The sequence below is a fragment of the Sciurus vulgaris genome (assembly GCF_902686455.1).
Source record: "Sciurus vulgaris genome assembly, chromosome: 10".
NCBI classification, from domain to species: domain Eukaryota; kingdom Metazoa; phylum Chordata; class Mammalia; order Rodentia; family Sciuridae; genus Sciurus; species Sciurus vulgaris.
In genome coordinates this window covers 98,520,694-98,537,128 of record NC_136470.1, presented here as the reverse complement: position 1 = coordinate 98,537,128, position 16,435 = coordinate 98,520,694, and the positions used below count along the sequence as shown (strand labels likewise).

At 35.0% G+C, this 16,435-nt stretch overlaps 1 protein-coding gene across 6 annotated transcripts in view; it reads left to right on the top strand.

The window, feature by feature from the left end:
- NAALADL2 (N-acetylated alpha-linked acidic dipeptidase like 2) overlaps window positions 1–16,435 on the top strand; it is a 1,337,824-nt gene that overhangs the window by 75,747 nt on the left and 1,245,642 nt on the right. The gene's annotated exons all lie outside the window — the stretch shown is intronic.

Genomic DNA, 16,435 nt, shown 5'->3' with positions numbered 1-16,435 from the left:
CTATTCTGTACCACTGATCTTCCTGTCTCTTTTGGTGCCAATACCATGCCGTTTTTGTTACTATTGCTTTGTAGTATAGTTGAAGTTCTGGTATTGAGATATCCCTGCTTCACTCTTCCTCCTAAGGATTGCTTTAGCTATTGTGGGTTTCTTATTGTTCCAGATGAAGTTCATGATTGCTTGCTCTATTTCTGTAAGGTACACCATTGGGATTTTTTTTTTTTATTATTGTTTAAACAAATGGGATACATGTTGTTTCTTTGTACATGGTGTCAAGGCATACCATTTGTGTAATCATAAATTTACATAGGGCAATGTTGTTCGATTCATTCTATAATTTTTTTCCCTTCCCCCTCACCCCTCCCACCCCTCTGTTCCCTCTATACAGTCCTTCCTTCCTCCATTCTTACCACCCTCCTTATCCCTAACCCTAAACCTAACCCTAATGCTAACCCCTCCTACTCCCCATTATATGTCCTCATCTGCTTATCAGCGAGATCATTCGTCCTTTAGTTTTTTGAGACTGGCTTATCTCACTTAGCATGATATTCTCCAATTTCATCCATTTCCCTGCAAATACCATAATTTTATCATTCTTCATGGCGGAGTAATATTCCATTATATATATATGCCACAGTTTCTTTATTCATTCATCAACTGAAGGGCATCTAGGTTGGTTCCACAATCTGGCTATTGTGAATTGAGCAGCTGTGAACATTGATGTGGCTGTATCTCTGTAGTATGCTGATTTTAAGTCCTTTGGGTATAGGCCAAGGAGTGGGATAGCTGGGTCAAATGGTGGTTCCATTCCAAGCTTTCTGAGGACTATTCATACTGCTTTCCAGAGTGGCTGCACTAATTTGCAACCCCACCAGCAATGTATGAGTGTACCTTTCTCCCCACATCCTCGTCAACACCTATTGTTGCTTGTGTTCTTGATAATCGCCATTCTAATTGGGGTGAGATGAAATCTTAGGGTGGTTTTGATTTGCATTTCTCTTATTACTAGAGATGTTGAACATTGTTTCATATATCTGTTGATTGCTTGTGCATCTTCTTCTGTGAAGTGTCTGTTCATTTCCTTAGCCCATTTGTCGACTGGATTATTTGTATTCTTGGTGTAGAATTTTTTGAGTTCTTTATAGATTCTGGAAATTCGCGCTCTCTCTGAAGTATGATTGGCAAAGATATTCTCCCACTCTGTAGGCTCTCTATATTACTGATAGTTTCCTTTGCTGAGAGAAAGCTTTTTAGTTTGAATCTATCCCAGTTGTTGATTCTTGCTTTTATTTCTTGTGCTACGGAAGTCCTGTTAAGGAAATCTGATCTTAAGCCAAGAAGTTGAAGGTTTGGACCTATGAGAACTACAGAACACTAAAGAAATATATCAAAGGAAACCTTAGAAGATGGAAAGATCTCACATGTTCTTGGATAGGCAGAATTAATGTTGTCAAAATGGCCATACTACCCAAGTGCTATTCAGATTCAAAGCAATTCCAATTAAAATCCCGGATTTTAATTGGATTCTTATCCTTTAATTTCTTTGGTCTGTCTAATTGCTCTGGCTAGAGATTCGAGTACAGTGTTGAATAGAAGTAGTGAAATAGGGCACCCCTGCCTTGTTCCAGTTTTTAGGGAGAATACTTTCAGTTTGTCACCATTTAGTATGATATTGGCCTTGGGCTTAGCATAGATGGCCTTTACAATGTTAAGGAATGTTCCCACTATCCCTATTTTTTCCGGTGTTTTGGGACTGAAGGGATATTGTATTTTATCAAATGCTTTTTCTGCATCTATTGAAATAATCATGTGATTCTTGACTTTAAGTCTGTTGATATGGTGAATTACATTTATTGTTTTCCGGATGTTGAACCAACCTTGCATCCCTGGGATAAAACCCACTTGATCATGGTGCATTATCTTTTTAATATATTTTTGTATGCGATTTGCTAAGATTTTGTTGAGAATTTTTGCATCAATGTTCATTAAGGATATTGGTCTGAAATTTTCTTTCTTCGATGTGTCTCTGCCTGGTTTTGGTATCAGGGTACTATTGGCCTCATAGAATGAGTTTGGGAGGGTTCCCTCCTCTTCTACTTCATGGAATACTTTGAGAAGTATTGGAATAAGCTCTTCTTTAAAAGTTTTGTAGAACTCAGCTGAGAACCCATCTAGTCCCGGACTTTTCTTTGTTGGTAGGCTTTTTTTTTTTTTTTTTTATTGTAAACAAATGGGATACATGTTGTTTCTCTGTTTGTACTTGGCATAAAGGCATACCATTTGTGTAATCATAAATTTACATAGAGCAATGTTGTTTGATTCATTCTGTTATTTTTTCCCTTCCCCCCACCCCTCCCACCCCTCTTTACCCTCTATACAGTAGTTCCTTCCTCCATACTTGCCCCCCTCCCTAACCCTAACTCTAACCCTTCCCTCCCCGCCATTATGTGTCATCCTCCACTTATCAGCGATATCATTCGTCCTTTGGCTTTTTGAGATCGGCCTATCTCACTTAGCATGATATTCTCCAATTTCATCCATTTGCCTCCAAATGTCATAATTTTATCATTCTTTATGGCTGAGTAATATTCCATTGTATATATATACCACAGTTTCTTTATCCACTCATCAATTGAAGGGCATCTAGGTTGGTTCCACAGTCTGGCTATTGTGAATTGAGCAGCTATGAACATTGATGTGGCTGTATTTCTGTAGTATGCAGATTTTAAGTCCTTTGGGTATAGGCCAAGGAGTGGGATAGCTGGGTCAAATGGTGGTTCCATTCCAAGTTTTCTAAGGAGTCTCCACACTGCTTTCCATAGTGGCTGCACTAATTTGCAGCCCCACCAGCAGTGTATGAGTGTACCTTTCTCCCCACATCCTCGCCAACACCTGTTGTTGCTCGTATTCTTGATAATCGCCATTCTAATTGGGGTGAGATGGAATCTGAGGGTGGTTTTGATTTGCATTTCTCTTATTACTAGAGATGTTGAACATTTTTCCATATGTTTGTTGATTGCCTGTAGATCTTCTTCTGTGAAGTGTCTATTCATTTCCTTAGCCCATTTGTTGACTGGACTATTTGAATTCTTGGAGTAGAGTTTTTTGAGTTCTTTATAGATTCTGGAGATTAGTGCTCTATCTGAAGTATGATTGGCAAAGATATTCTCCCACTCTGTAGGCTCTTTCTTCGCATTGCTGATAGTTTCCTTTGCTGAGAGAAAGCTTTTTAGTTTGAATCTATCCCAGTGGTTGATTCTAGCTTTTATTTCTTGTGCTATGGGAGTCCTGTTAAGGAAGTCTGGTCCTAGACCAACAAGGTGAAGATTTGGACCTACTTTTTCTTCTATAATCTGCAGGGTCTCTGGTCTGATTGCGAGGTCCTTAATCCATTTTGAGTTTAGTTTCATGCATGGTGAGAGATATGGGTTTAGTTTCATTCTGTTGCATATGGATTTCCAATTCTCCCAGCACCATTGTTGAAGAGGCTATCTTTTCTCCATTGCATATTTTTGGCCCCTTTGTCTAGTATGAGAAAATTGTATTTATTTGGGTTTGTGTCCGTGTCCTCTATTCTGTACCATTGATCTACTTGTCTATTTTGGTACCAATACCATGCCGTTTTTGTTACTATTGCTTTGTAGTAGAGTTGAAGATCTGGTATTGCAATACCCCCTGTTTCACTCTTCCTGCTAAGGATTGCTTTAGCTATTCTGGGTTTCTTATTCTTCCAGATGAATTTCATAATTGCTTGCTCTATTTCTGTAAGGTACGTCATTGGGATTTTAATTGGAATTGCATTGAATTTGTATAGCACTTTAGGTAGTATGGCCATTTTGACAATATTAATTCTTCCTATCCAAGAACATGGAAGATCTTTCCATCTTCTAAGGTGTTCTTTAATTTCTTTCTTTAGTGTTGTATAGTTCTCATTGTAGAGGTGTTTCACCCCTTTTGTGAGATTGATTCCCAAGTATTTTATTTTTTTCGAGGCTATTGTGAATGGGGTAGTTTTCCTAATTTCTCTTTCTGAAGATTCATCACTTATGTATAAAAATGCGTTGGATTCATGGGCATTGATCTTGTAACCTGCTACTTTACTGAAATCACTTATGAGTTTTAAGAGTTTTCTGGTGGAATTTCCAGGTTCCTCTAAATATATAATCATGTCATCAGCGAACAGGGATAGTTTGAGTTCTTCTTTTCCAATTCGTATCCCTTTAATTTCTTTGGTTTGTCTAATTGCTCTGGCCAGAGTCTCAAGAACGATGTTGAATAGAAGTGGTGAAAGAGGGCATCCCTGCCTTGTTCCAGTTTTTAGGGGGAATGCTTTCAGTTTTTCACCATTTAGAATGATATTAGCCATGGGCTTAGCATAAATGGCCTTTACAATGTTAAGGAATGTTCCCACTATCCCTATTTTTTCTAGTGTTTTGAGCATGAAGGGGTGCTGTATTTTATCAAATGCTTTTTCTGCATCTATTGAAATAATCATGTGATTCTTGACTTTAAGTCTATTAATATGGTGAATTACGTTTATTGATTTCCTGATGTTGAACCAACCTTGCATCCCTGGGATGAAACCCACTTGATCATGGTGCACTATCTTTTTAATATGTTTTTGTATGCGATTTGCTAAAATTTTGTTGAGAATTTTTGCGTCGATGTTCATTAAGGATATTGGTCTGAAATTTTCTTTCCTTGATGAGTCTCTGTCTGGTTTAGGTATCAGTGTGATATTGGCTTCATAGAATGAGTTTGGGAGGGTTCCCTCCTCTTCTATTTTATGGAATACTTTGAGAAGTATTGGAATGAGCTCTTCTTTAAAGGTTTTGTAGAACTCGGCTGAGAACCCATCTGGTCCCGGACTTTTCTTTGTTAGTAGGCTTTTGATGACTTCTTCTATTTCAGTACTTGAAATTGGTCTATTTAAATTGTGTATGTCCTCCTCGTTCAGTTTAGGCAATTCATATGTCTCTAGAAACCTGTTGATGTCTTCGAAATTTTCTATTTTGTTGGAGTATAGATTTTCAAAATAGCTTCTAATTATGTTTTGTATTTCAATCCTGTCTGTTGTGATATTTCCTTGTTCATTCCGAATTTTAGTGATTTGGGTTTTCTCTCGTCTTCTCTTTGTTAGTGTGGCTAAAGGTTTATCAATTTTGTTTATTTTTTTGAAGAACCAACTATTTATTTTGTCAATTTTTTGTATTGTTTCTTTTGTTTCAATTTCATTGATTTCAGCTCTGAGTTTAACTATTTCCTGTCTTCTACTACTTTTGGTGCTGTTCTGTTCTTCTTTTTCTAGGCTACTTTGAGCTGTAGTGTTAGGTTGTTTATTTGTTGAGTTTTACTTCTTTTTTAAATGCGCTCCATGAAATAAATTTCCCTCTAAGTACTGCTTTTATAGTGTCCCAAGAGATTTTGATATGATGTTTCTTGTTCTCATTTACCTCTAAGAAGTTTTAATTTCCTTCCTAATATCTTCTGTTATCCATTCATCAATAATAGCATATTGTTAATCTCCAGATGTGGAATAGTTTCTGTGTTTTACCCTTTCATTATTTCTAACTTCAATCCATTATGATCTGATAGAATACATGCTAGTGTCTCTATCTTCTTGTGTTTGCTAACATTAGCTTTGTGGCATAATATATGGTCTATTTTAGAGAAGGATCCATGTGCTGCTGAGAAGAAAGTGTATTCACTCTTGGTTGGATGGAATATTCTATAAATGTCCGTTAGTCTAAATTATTGATTGTGTTGTTGAGATCTATGGTTTCTTTGTTCAATTTTTGTCTGGAAGGTCTGTCCAGTGGTGAGAGCGGCGTGTTAAAATCACCTAGTATTATTGTGTTGTGGTCTATTGGTTTCTGAAATTGAGAAGGATTTGTTTGACATACATAGATGAGCCACTGTTTGGGGCATAGATGTTTATGATTGTTATATCTTGCTGATTTATGCTTCCCTTAAGCAGTATGAAATGACCTTCTTTATCCCTTCTGACTAACTTTGGCTTGAAGTCCACATTATCGGAAATGAGGATGGATACTCCAGCTTTTTTGCTGAGTCCATGTGCATGGTATGTTTTTCCCCATCCTTTCACCTTTAATCTATGGGTATCTTTTTCTATGAGGTGAGTCTCTTGCAGGCAACATATTGTTGGATCTTTCTTTTTAATCCAGTCTGCCAGTCTATGTCTTTTGATTGATGAATTCAGGCCATTAACATTCAGGGTTATTATAGAGAAATGATTTGGTTTCCCGGTCATTTGGTTCATTTTTAAAATTTTGTTTATTTATTTGTTTGACACAACTTGTTGCCTCCTTTATTTGACAATTCCTTTAGGATAATTCCTCCCTTTGCTGATTTGCTTCTTTGTTTTTCATCTCTTCCTCATGGAATATTTTGTTGAGAATGTTCTGTAATGCTGGCTTTCTTTTTGTAAATTCTTTTAGCTTTTGTTTATCATGGAAGGATTTTATTTCATCGTCAAATTTGAAGGTAAGTTTTGCTGGGTATAAGATTCTTGGTTGGCATCCATTTTCTTTCAGGGCTTGAAAAATGTTGTTCCAGGCCTGTTGGTAGGCTTTTGATGACTTCTTCTATTTCATTACTTGAAATCGATCTATTGAAATTGTGTATATCTTCCTGCTTCAGTTTAGGCAATTCATATGTCTCTAGAAACCTGTTGATGTCTTCAAGATTTTCTCTTTTGTTTGAGTATAGATTTTCAAAATAGTTTCTAATTATGTTTTATTTCATTCATGTCTGTTTTGATATTTCCTTGTTCATTCTGAATTTTAGTAATTTGAGTTTTCTCTCTCCTTCTCTTTGTTAGTGTGGCTAAAGGTTTATCAATTTTGTTTATTTTTTCAAAGAACCAACTTTTAATTTTGTCATTTTTTGATTGTTTCTTTTGTTTCAATTTCATTAATTTCAGCTCTGATTTTAACTGTTTCCTGTGTTCTTCTACTTTTGGTGTTGATCTGTTCTTTCTTTTCTAGCGCTTTGAGCTATATTATTGGGGCACCTCATTTCTAAACCATGAAAAATGCTAACATTTTGGAAACCTTATTTCCTTTTTTACTTGTAATAGCTTTTTGCAGTATAACTGACATGCAGTGAATGCATGTATTTATGGTATACAATCTGTATACCATACACCCATATGTGTATGGTACACCCATGGGTGTATATATACACCTATGACATCACCACCACAATCAATACAGTGAACATGTAATTGAGGCTGGGGTTCAAAAGGTTAATCAGTGTAAGTAATGAAGGATTGGCACGGATCAGGATGATGGGGGGCGGCTAGTTTGAAAGGAAAGGAAAATGCTAATGCCTCTAGAGCACTTCCCCTCCTCCAACATGTTTTCAAGGTTACCTGCCTCCAGGGAATTGTTCCTTCCAGCAAGGGGTTGTCAGTGAATGTCTCCTAGGCTGCTCCCTTCCTGCCTGTACTTTGGGTGATTTCCTTTTAGTTGTTGGATCACTCTACCTTTTGGTCACTAGTCATATAGGCAGGTTCCTGGAGGAGGAGGAGGCATGAGGACAAAGGAAATCTAAAATGTATAAAAGGGACAGGACACCCCCACTTCTTGAACACGCAACTCTGGGGTCTCTTCTCTTCAGAGAGGTCTGTCTCTGTTCTATCCTTTAATTAAAACCATGCTTTCTATGCTTACCTGTGTGTTTCTCTGGTTTTCAGTTTTCACTTCAGGAAATGGGAGTCAACCCTGATTCTCATCAATAGTATCATAATCACCTCCAGAAGTTTACTAATTTCTCTTTATAATCCATCCCTGTTATTCCTTCCTCTAACTTTCAGGCAAACTCTGATCTTCCTTCTATTATTATGTATTAGTTTTCATTTCTATGGTTTTATGTAAATGGAATTACATAATTTTTATGGCTTCAGTAATAATAGTTTTGAGATTCATGCATATTGTATATATTAATAATTTATTTTGTGGAGTGGTATTATCTTGTATGGATAAGATACAATTAATCTAGTCCTTTGTTGATAAATACTTGAGATTTTCCAGTTTGGGGCTCTCACACACAAGGAAACTCTTATGAACATTCATGTGGAAGATTGTATATGAGCCTGTGCTTTCATTTTTGTTGGGGAAATATCTATGAGTGGAATGGTAAGATTGCATAGTATGTATTACTTTTTAATTTTCAAAGAAAATCTATTTTCCAAAGTGATTGTATCACATTGTAATAAGAGTTCCAGGCCCTCTACATCCTTGCTGATGCTTTCTATGATCTGTTTTATGGAATTATAATAGGGGTGTTATGGTTTTAATGTGCATTTCCCAAATGATCAATGATGTTGAACATCAGCTCATTGGCTTATATTTCATTCATATATCTTCTTAGTTGTGTATCTGCATAAGTCTTTGACCAAAATTTCAGTCAAGTTTTTGTTGACTCTTGAGAGTTCTTTTTATTATTGAGATTTGGAGACTCTTTGTACATAATGGATACAAAGCCTTTTGTAGAAATTAATTTACAAATATGCTCCCCTAGCCTGTGGCTTGTCTTTGTTGTGTTGGGGATCAAACTCAGGGCATCATGCATGCTAAGCAAGTGCTTTATCACTTGGCTATATCTCCAACCCATAGCACTGGTTATGATATATTCCAGTTTGTTACTTTTCTCATTTATGGATGTGCTTTTATGGTATCACACTAAGAAATCTTTGCCTATCCCAATCTCGCAAATGTTTTCTTCTATTATTCTAAAAGATTTATAGTTTTGAGTTTTAAACTTAGATCTGATCAGTTTTTGAATAATTTTATCTTATGTTAAGGTAGGAATTAAGTTTTTTTCTTTTCTTCACATGTAGATTTTCAGTTGTTCTAGCAACAACTGGTGAAAGGATTATCAACATTGAATTGCCTGTTTTTTTTTTCCTTTGCTAAACATGGGTTGTTTGTATATATGTGGGTATCATTTGGGAATCTCTTATTTACTCCAATAATCTATGTGGCTGTCTCTGAGCCACCAGTATACATTGATAGTTTTATAATGCTTTAATCAGGTACAGTTAGCCTTACAACTTTGTTATTCTTTATCGAAGTTGTTTTGGCTATTCTTGGTTCTTTGTATTTCTATATGAGTTTCAGAATCAACTTTTAAATTTCTTCAGAAATCCTTCTGGGAATTTGTCCAAGATATATTGAATCTATTTATCACTTTGAGCAGAATTGGTATCTCAACATAATTCAGTCTACTGACCTATGCATAGGCATACCTGTTGTATCTTCTTTATTTCTATTCTCAGTATTCTGTAGTTTGCATTTTACCCATCTCATTTATCCTTTGTCAGATTTATTCCTATATCTCATATTTTCAATGAGATATTAAATGGCATTTTTTCCTAAATTTGAATTTCTGATTATTGGTTGTGTAATGCAGGTAATTGTTACATATTAGATTGATCTTGCAGTCATACTGAAACTCATTGTTTTCTAGTTGCATTTTTTAAATAAATTCCCATGGATTATCTATATAGATAATCATGTTCTATACCATCATTTATAAAAGTCAATTTAGTTTTTCCTTCCCAATCTAAATGTTCTGTCTCCAGTCCCTCAAATAAATGTCTCTATTATTCTGGCAAGAACTTCCAGTATAATGCTGAATAAAAGTTTTCAGGCAGATATCTTCATGTTTTTCATGATCTTAGAAGAAAAACATTCATTATTTTACCAAAAATATGATGGTAAAATGAAAGTGTTTTTGGTTTTGTTTTGTTTTGTTTTTTAATGACCATCAGGTTGAGGAAATTCCCTTCTATTCATACTGTGCTAAGAATTTTTACCATGAATGGATGTTGGATTTTGTCAGACGATTTTTCTGCATCTTTTGAAATGATTGTATTTTTTCAATGTTAAGATAGAGAATCATATTGATTATTTTTTGAATGCTACGCTAATCTTGCATTGTAGGTTAATTCTAACTTGGTCATATGTGTTATTGGATTCTAAAATTTGTTTTGACTAAAATTTATTTTTAATTTTTGCATTTATCTACATGAGGCATATAGGCCTATGTTACTTTTTTCTTATACTGTAAGATAATGTTGGCCTCAGTGAATAAATTGGGATATATTCCTTCCTCTCGGTTTTCTTGAACTTTTTTTGTCTTCCTGAACCAGTGATGGAATCCAGGCTTAATACATGCTAGGTATGTGCACTAGTAGCACTGAGCTATATTCTCAGTTTCTGGAAGATTTTCGAGATCTGAAATTTAGTATTGTTTGTTCTTTAAGTATTTAGAAGAATTTTCCAGGGGAGTCATTGTGGTAATTTTTTTTTTTTTTTTTTTTTTTTTGGCATGTGTATGTATGTGAGAAAGGTTTTAGCTACAAATTCAAATTTTTTTAAAAGTTAGTTTTAAATGACTATTTTAAAATGAGTTTAGGTTGTGTTTTTAAAGGATTTTTTTCCATCTTGTCTGAATTGTAGAATTTATTGACACACATTTTTTTCCTAGTATTTTATTTATATTGTAATTTTAACTATCCATTATGATACAATCACCTTATCTAGATATTGGTAATGTGTGTCTTCTCTGTTTTTCTATAATCATTTTGGTTCCAAGTTTATCTTTTATCCCTTAATCTTTTCAAAGAACTAACTTTTGATATCAATAAATTTTCTATTGTTTTCTTTTTTCGCTTCATTGATTTCATCTATATTATGTCATTTCTTTTGTTTAATTTGGATTTAATTTCCTGTTGTTTTTCTTTTTTGTTTTTATAAGATGCTATAATATTTTAAATGAAGATTACTCCCATAAAATAGATATTTCATTGTCATGTTGAGTTTGATTTTTTTTATGTAGTTTTATATTTTGTGGGTTAAGAAGAAAACTATAGAAACATGAGAGAAGGTTACTCTTTCCTACTTTGGAACAGAAGACTGTAGTGTATGCTTGCAGATTAGTTTCCCTGCATCACTCTACACTGCTAGTCTGAAAGTAGTCCACTGTTACATATCATACTCTCTAACTTAGAAAGAATATGTCCTCTTTATTTCAAATTAACTATGCTTAAATAACCCTGATCTAAATGAACATTTATTATTTTGTATAAAATATAATGATTATACTTGGTATCAATTGTCAACATTCTGGTACTTCTTTTAAATTAATTTTAACTGTATAAAATTTCTCCAGCTCTTCCAAGGACCTGGAGTGCTTTTACTTCTTGAGTAAATACATATATTCTGTGGTTTAATAAATATTGATACGACATTTTTGATGTACATTATTTATAGTCATTAAATTACCTCAAAATTTCCTTTGTTTAAACTAGGTTTTGCATTTGTTTTTATTCTGAATATGTATTATTGGTATATGATGCATATTAAATTTCTCTATTTTTAGATAGTCTGTTAACATTTTTAAAATAAATAAGATCAGTTCAGTTACTATTTAAAGATTTATAGTTCATAAACAAGAGGATGTAAGTGAGTAAATAGAGGTATCTGTCAAAGGGCCTCCAGTCTCCTGCAGGGTATCAGGAAGGGAGCTGCCCTTCCAATGATGATGGCCACACCCTCAGAAATAATTCAAAATGCCCTGCACCAGCCTCCAAAGAAGCTGGGGAGGCCCCAGCGAGGGTACATGGAGGCAAGAGCAGTGTCCCCCTGCCCCTCAGGCGGCAGGCAGGCAGGCTCAGCTACCGGCCTCTGTCCTCGATGTGGGGAGCAGGCTCAGTGACCGCGTCTGACCTAGTGTGGTGGGCAGGCTCAGCAACAGGGGCTACTCTGGTTCAGGGCTTCATTTCTTTGTATTGGGGGGCTACTTGTATTGATCTCCCCTTCAAAGAAGAGGTAGTGGAAAACTGCAGGGTCATAATAAGCCTGCAAGGGGGGGAACATTAATATCTCTGATTTTCACTGCTAGAGATGTATAGAAACAATATTTAAAAAATGGGGAAGAAGGTGCCCCTAACAAACCAAGATGCTATTGTGATAGACTCCAGTGACAGCATGGCAGTAGAAATGACAGAAAAAGAGTTTAAAATCTTCATGATTAAAATGATCTGTGAAGCAAAAGACAAAATAAGAGAGCAAATGCAGGCAATGAATGACCATTCCAGTAGACAGTTAAAAGAGCAAATGCAAGAAGCAAAAGAATACTTCAATAATGAGTTAGAGATTCTGGAAAAACAAAAACAAAAACAAAAACAAAACAGAAACACTTGAAATGAAAGAAACAATAAACCAAATTAAAAACTCAATAGAAAGCATCTCCAACAGAATAGACCTCGTGGAAGACAGAATCTCAGACAATGAAGACAAAATATTTAATCTTGAAAATAAAGTTGAACAAACCGAGAAGATGTTAAGAAGCCATGAACAGAATGTCCAAGTATTATGGGATATCATGAAAAGAACAAATTTAAGAATTATTGGGATTGAGGAAGGCACAGAGATACAAAACAAAGGCATGAACAACCTGTTCAATGAAATAATATCAGAAAATTTCCCAAACCTGTAAAATGAAATGGAAAATCAAATACAAGAGGCTTACAGAATACCAGGTGCACAAAACTACAACAGATCCACACCAAGACACATTATAATGAAAATAACTCACATACAAAATAAAGATAGGATTTTAAAAGCTGCGAGAGTAAAGCGTCAGATTACGTATAAGCAGAAATCAATAGGAATATCAGCAGATTTCTCAGTCCAGACTCTAAAAGCAAGAAAGGCCTGGAACAATATATTTCAAGCTCTGAAAGAACATGAATGCCAACCAAGAATCCTATACCCAGCAAAACTAACCTTCATATTGTTGATGAAACGAAATTTTTCCATGATAAACAAAAGTTAAAAAAATTTACAAATAGAAAGCCTGCTCTGCAGAACATTCTCAGCAAAATATTTCGTGAGGAGGAAGTGAAAAACAACAATACAAGTGAGAAAAGGGAGGAACGACCCTAAAGGAAAAGCCAATCAAAGGACAAGTAAAAAACCAAAAATAAGCCCAAATGACCAGGAATACAAATCATATCACAATAATAACCTTGAATGTCAGTGGCCTAAATTCAATAATCAAAAGACATAGACTGGCAGTTTGGATTAAAAAGAAGGACCCAACAATATGCTGCCTTTAAGAGACTCATCTCATAGAAAAAGACATCCACAGACTAAAGGTGAAAGAATGGGGAAAAACATACAATGCACATGGATCCAGTAAAAAAGCAGGGGTCTCCATTCTCATATCAGATAAAGTAGACTTCACACCTAAGTTACTCAGAAGGGATAAAGAAGGACATTTCATACTGCTTAAGTATAAAACAGCAAGATATAAAAATTTTAAATATTTATGCCCCAAACATTGGAGCATCTATGTATATTAAACAAACCCTTCTAAATTTTAAGAATCAAATAGACCAAAACACATTAATAGTGGGGTCTTTAACACACCCCTCTCACCACTGGATAGATCCTTCAAACAAAAACTCAACAAAGAAACTATAGAACTAAATAATACAATCAATGATATAGACTTAATGGATATTTACAGAGTATTTCATCCATCATCGAGCGAATATACTTTCTTCTCAGTAGCTCATGGATCCCTCTCCAAAATAGACCACATGCTATTCCAAAAAGAAGTCATTAGTAAAGACAAAAAATTGGAGATCCTACCATGTATCCAATCAGGCCACAATAGAATGCAATTAGAAAGGAGCAATAAAATTACAAACAAAATATACTCACACAGCTGGAGACTAAGTAGTATGCTGTTGAATGATGCAATGATAACAAGATATCAGGGAAGAAATAAATTTACTTAGAGGTAAAAGAGAACAATGACACAACAAATCAAAATCTCTGGAACACTATGAAAGCAGTACTAAAAGGATAGTTCATTTCTTTGAGCTCATACGCTAAAAAAATTAAAAGTCAACAACTAAATGACCTAATATTACACCTCAAAGCCCTAGAAAAAACAACACAGGAAATCATTAAAATCAGAGCTGAAATCAATTAAATTGAAACAAGAGAAACAATTCAAAAAATTGACAAAACAAAAAGTTGGTTCTTTGAAAAAGTAAACAAAATTGATAAACCTATAGCCACACTAACAAAGAGGAGAGAGAAAACTCAAATTACTAGAATTTGTGATGAAAAAGGAAAGATCAAGACAGACACCATTGAAATACATAACATAATTAGAAGCTACTTTGAAAATCTATACTACAACAAAATAGAAAATATCAAAGACATTGACAAATTTTTAGAGATATATGATCCTCCCAAAGTGAATCAGGAAGACATACACAAACTAAACAGATCAATTACAAGCACTGATAGAAGAAGCCATCAAAACCTACCAACTAAGCAAAGTCCAGGACCAGATGGATTCTCAGCCAAATTCTACAAGACTTTTAAGGAAGAACTAATACCAATACTCCTCAAAGTATTCCAGGAAATAGAAAAGGAGGGAACCCTTCCAAATTCATTCTGTGAGGCTAGTATCACTCTGATACCAAAACCAGACAAAGACACATCAGGGAAAGAAAACTTTGGACCAATATCCCTGATAAACACAGACACAAAAATCCTTAACAAATTACTGGCAAATTGCATACAAAAATATATTAAAAAGATAGTGCACCATGATCAAGTGGGGTTTATCCCAGGGATGCAAGGTTGGTTCAACATCCGGGAATCAATAAATGTAATTCTCATCAATAGACTCAAAGTTAAGAATCCCATGACCATTTCAATTGATGCTGACAAAGCATTTGATAAAATACACCATCTCTTCATACTTAAAACACTAGAAAAAATAGGAATAGTGGGAACATATCTCTACATTATAAAGGCTATCTATGCTAAGCCCACAGCCAACATCATTCTTAATGGAGAAAAACTGAAAGCATTCCCTCTAAAAACTAGAACAAGACAGGGATGCTCTCTTTCATCACTTCTATTCAACATCATCCTTGAAACACTTGCCAGAGCAATTAGACAGACCAAAGAAATTAAAGGGATACAAATAGGAAAAGAAGAATTAATGCTGGCACTATTTGCTGAAGTCATGATCCTACATTTAGAAAATCCAAAAAACTCCACTAGAAAACTTCTAGAACTAATAAATGAAGTCAGCAAAGTAGCAGGATATAAAATCAATATGTGTAAATCTAATGCATATCTATTCATAAGTGATCAATCCTCTGAAAGAGAAATTAGGAAAACCACTCCCATGTTGTTGGATAGGCAGAAATAACATTGTCAAAATGGCCATACCACCAAAAGTGCTATACAGATTCAATGCAATTCCAATTAAAATCCCAATGACATTCCTCATAGAAATAGAGAAAGCAATCATGAACTTCATCTAGAAGAACAAGAGAACTCGAATCGCCAAAACAATCCTGAATAGAAAAAGTGAAACAGGAGGTATCGCAATACTAGACATTGAACTATACTACAGAGCAATAGTAACAAAAACAGCATGGTATTAGCACCAAAATAGACAGGTAGACCAATGGTACAGAATAGAAGACACAGAGACAAAACCACATAAATACAGGCACCTCATACTAGACAAAGGAGCCAAAAACCTACAATGGAGAAAAGATAGCCTGTTCAACAAGTGGTGCTGGCAAAACTGGAAATCCATATGCAATAAAATGAAATTAAACCTCTCTCTCTCTCACCCTGCACAAAACTCAATTCAAAATGGATCAAAGACATAGGAATTATACCAGAGACCATGCACCTAATAGAAGATGAAGTAGGCCTGAATCTTCATCATGTTGGCTTAGGATCAGACTTCCTCAACAAGACTCCCAAAGCACAAGAAATCAAAGCAAGAATCAATAAATGGGGTGGACTCAAACTAAAAAGCTTTTCATCAGCAAAGGACACAATCAAGAATGTGAAGAGAGAGCCTACAGAGTGGGAGAAAATCTTTTCCGTATGCACTTCAGATAGAGCACTTATCACCAAAATTTATAAAGAACTTACAAAACTTTACACCAAAAATACAAAGAACCCAATCAATAAATGGACCAAGGAACTGGACAGATACGTTACAGAAGAAGACACAGGCAATTAATAAATATATGAAAAAGTGTTCAACATCTCTAGTAGTTAGAGAAATGCAAATTAAAACAACTCCAAGATTTCATCTTACTCCAATTAGCATGGCTATTATCAAGAATACAAACAATAATAGATGTTGGCCAGGATGTGGGGGAAAAGGCACACTTTTACATTGCTTGTGGAATTGCAGATTGGTTCTGCCACTCTGGAAAGCAGTGTGGAGAATCCTCAGAAAACTTGGAATGGACCCACCTCTTGACCTAGTTATACCACTCCTTGGTTTATACCCAAAGGACCTAAAATCAGCAAACTACAGTAACACAACCACATCAATATTT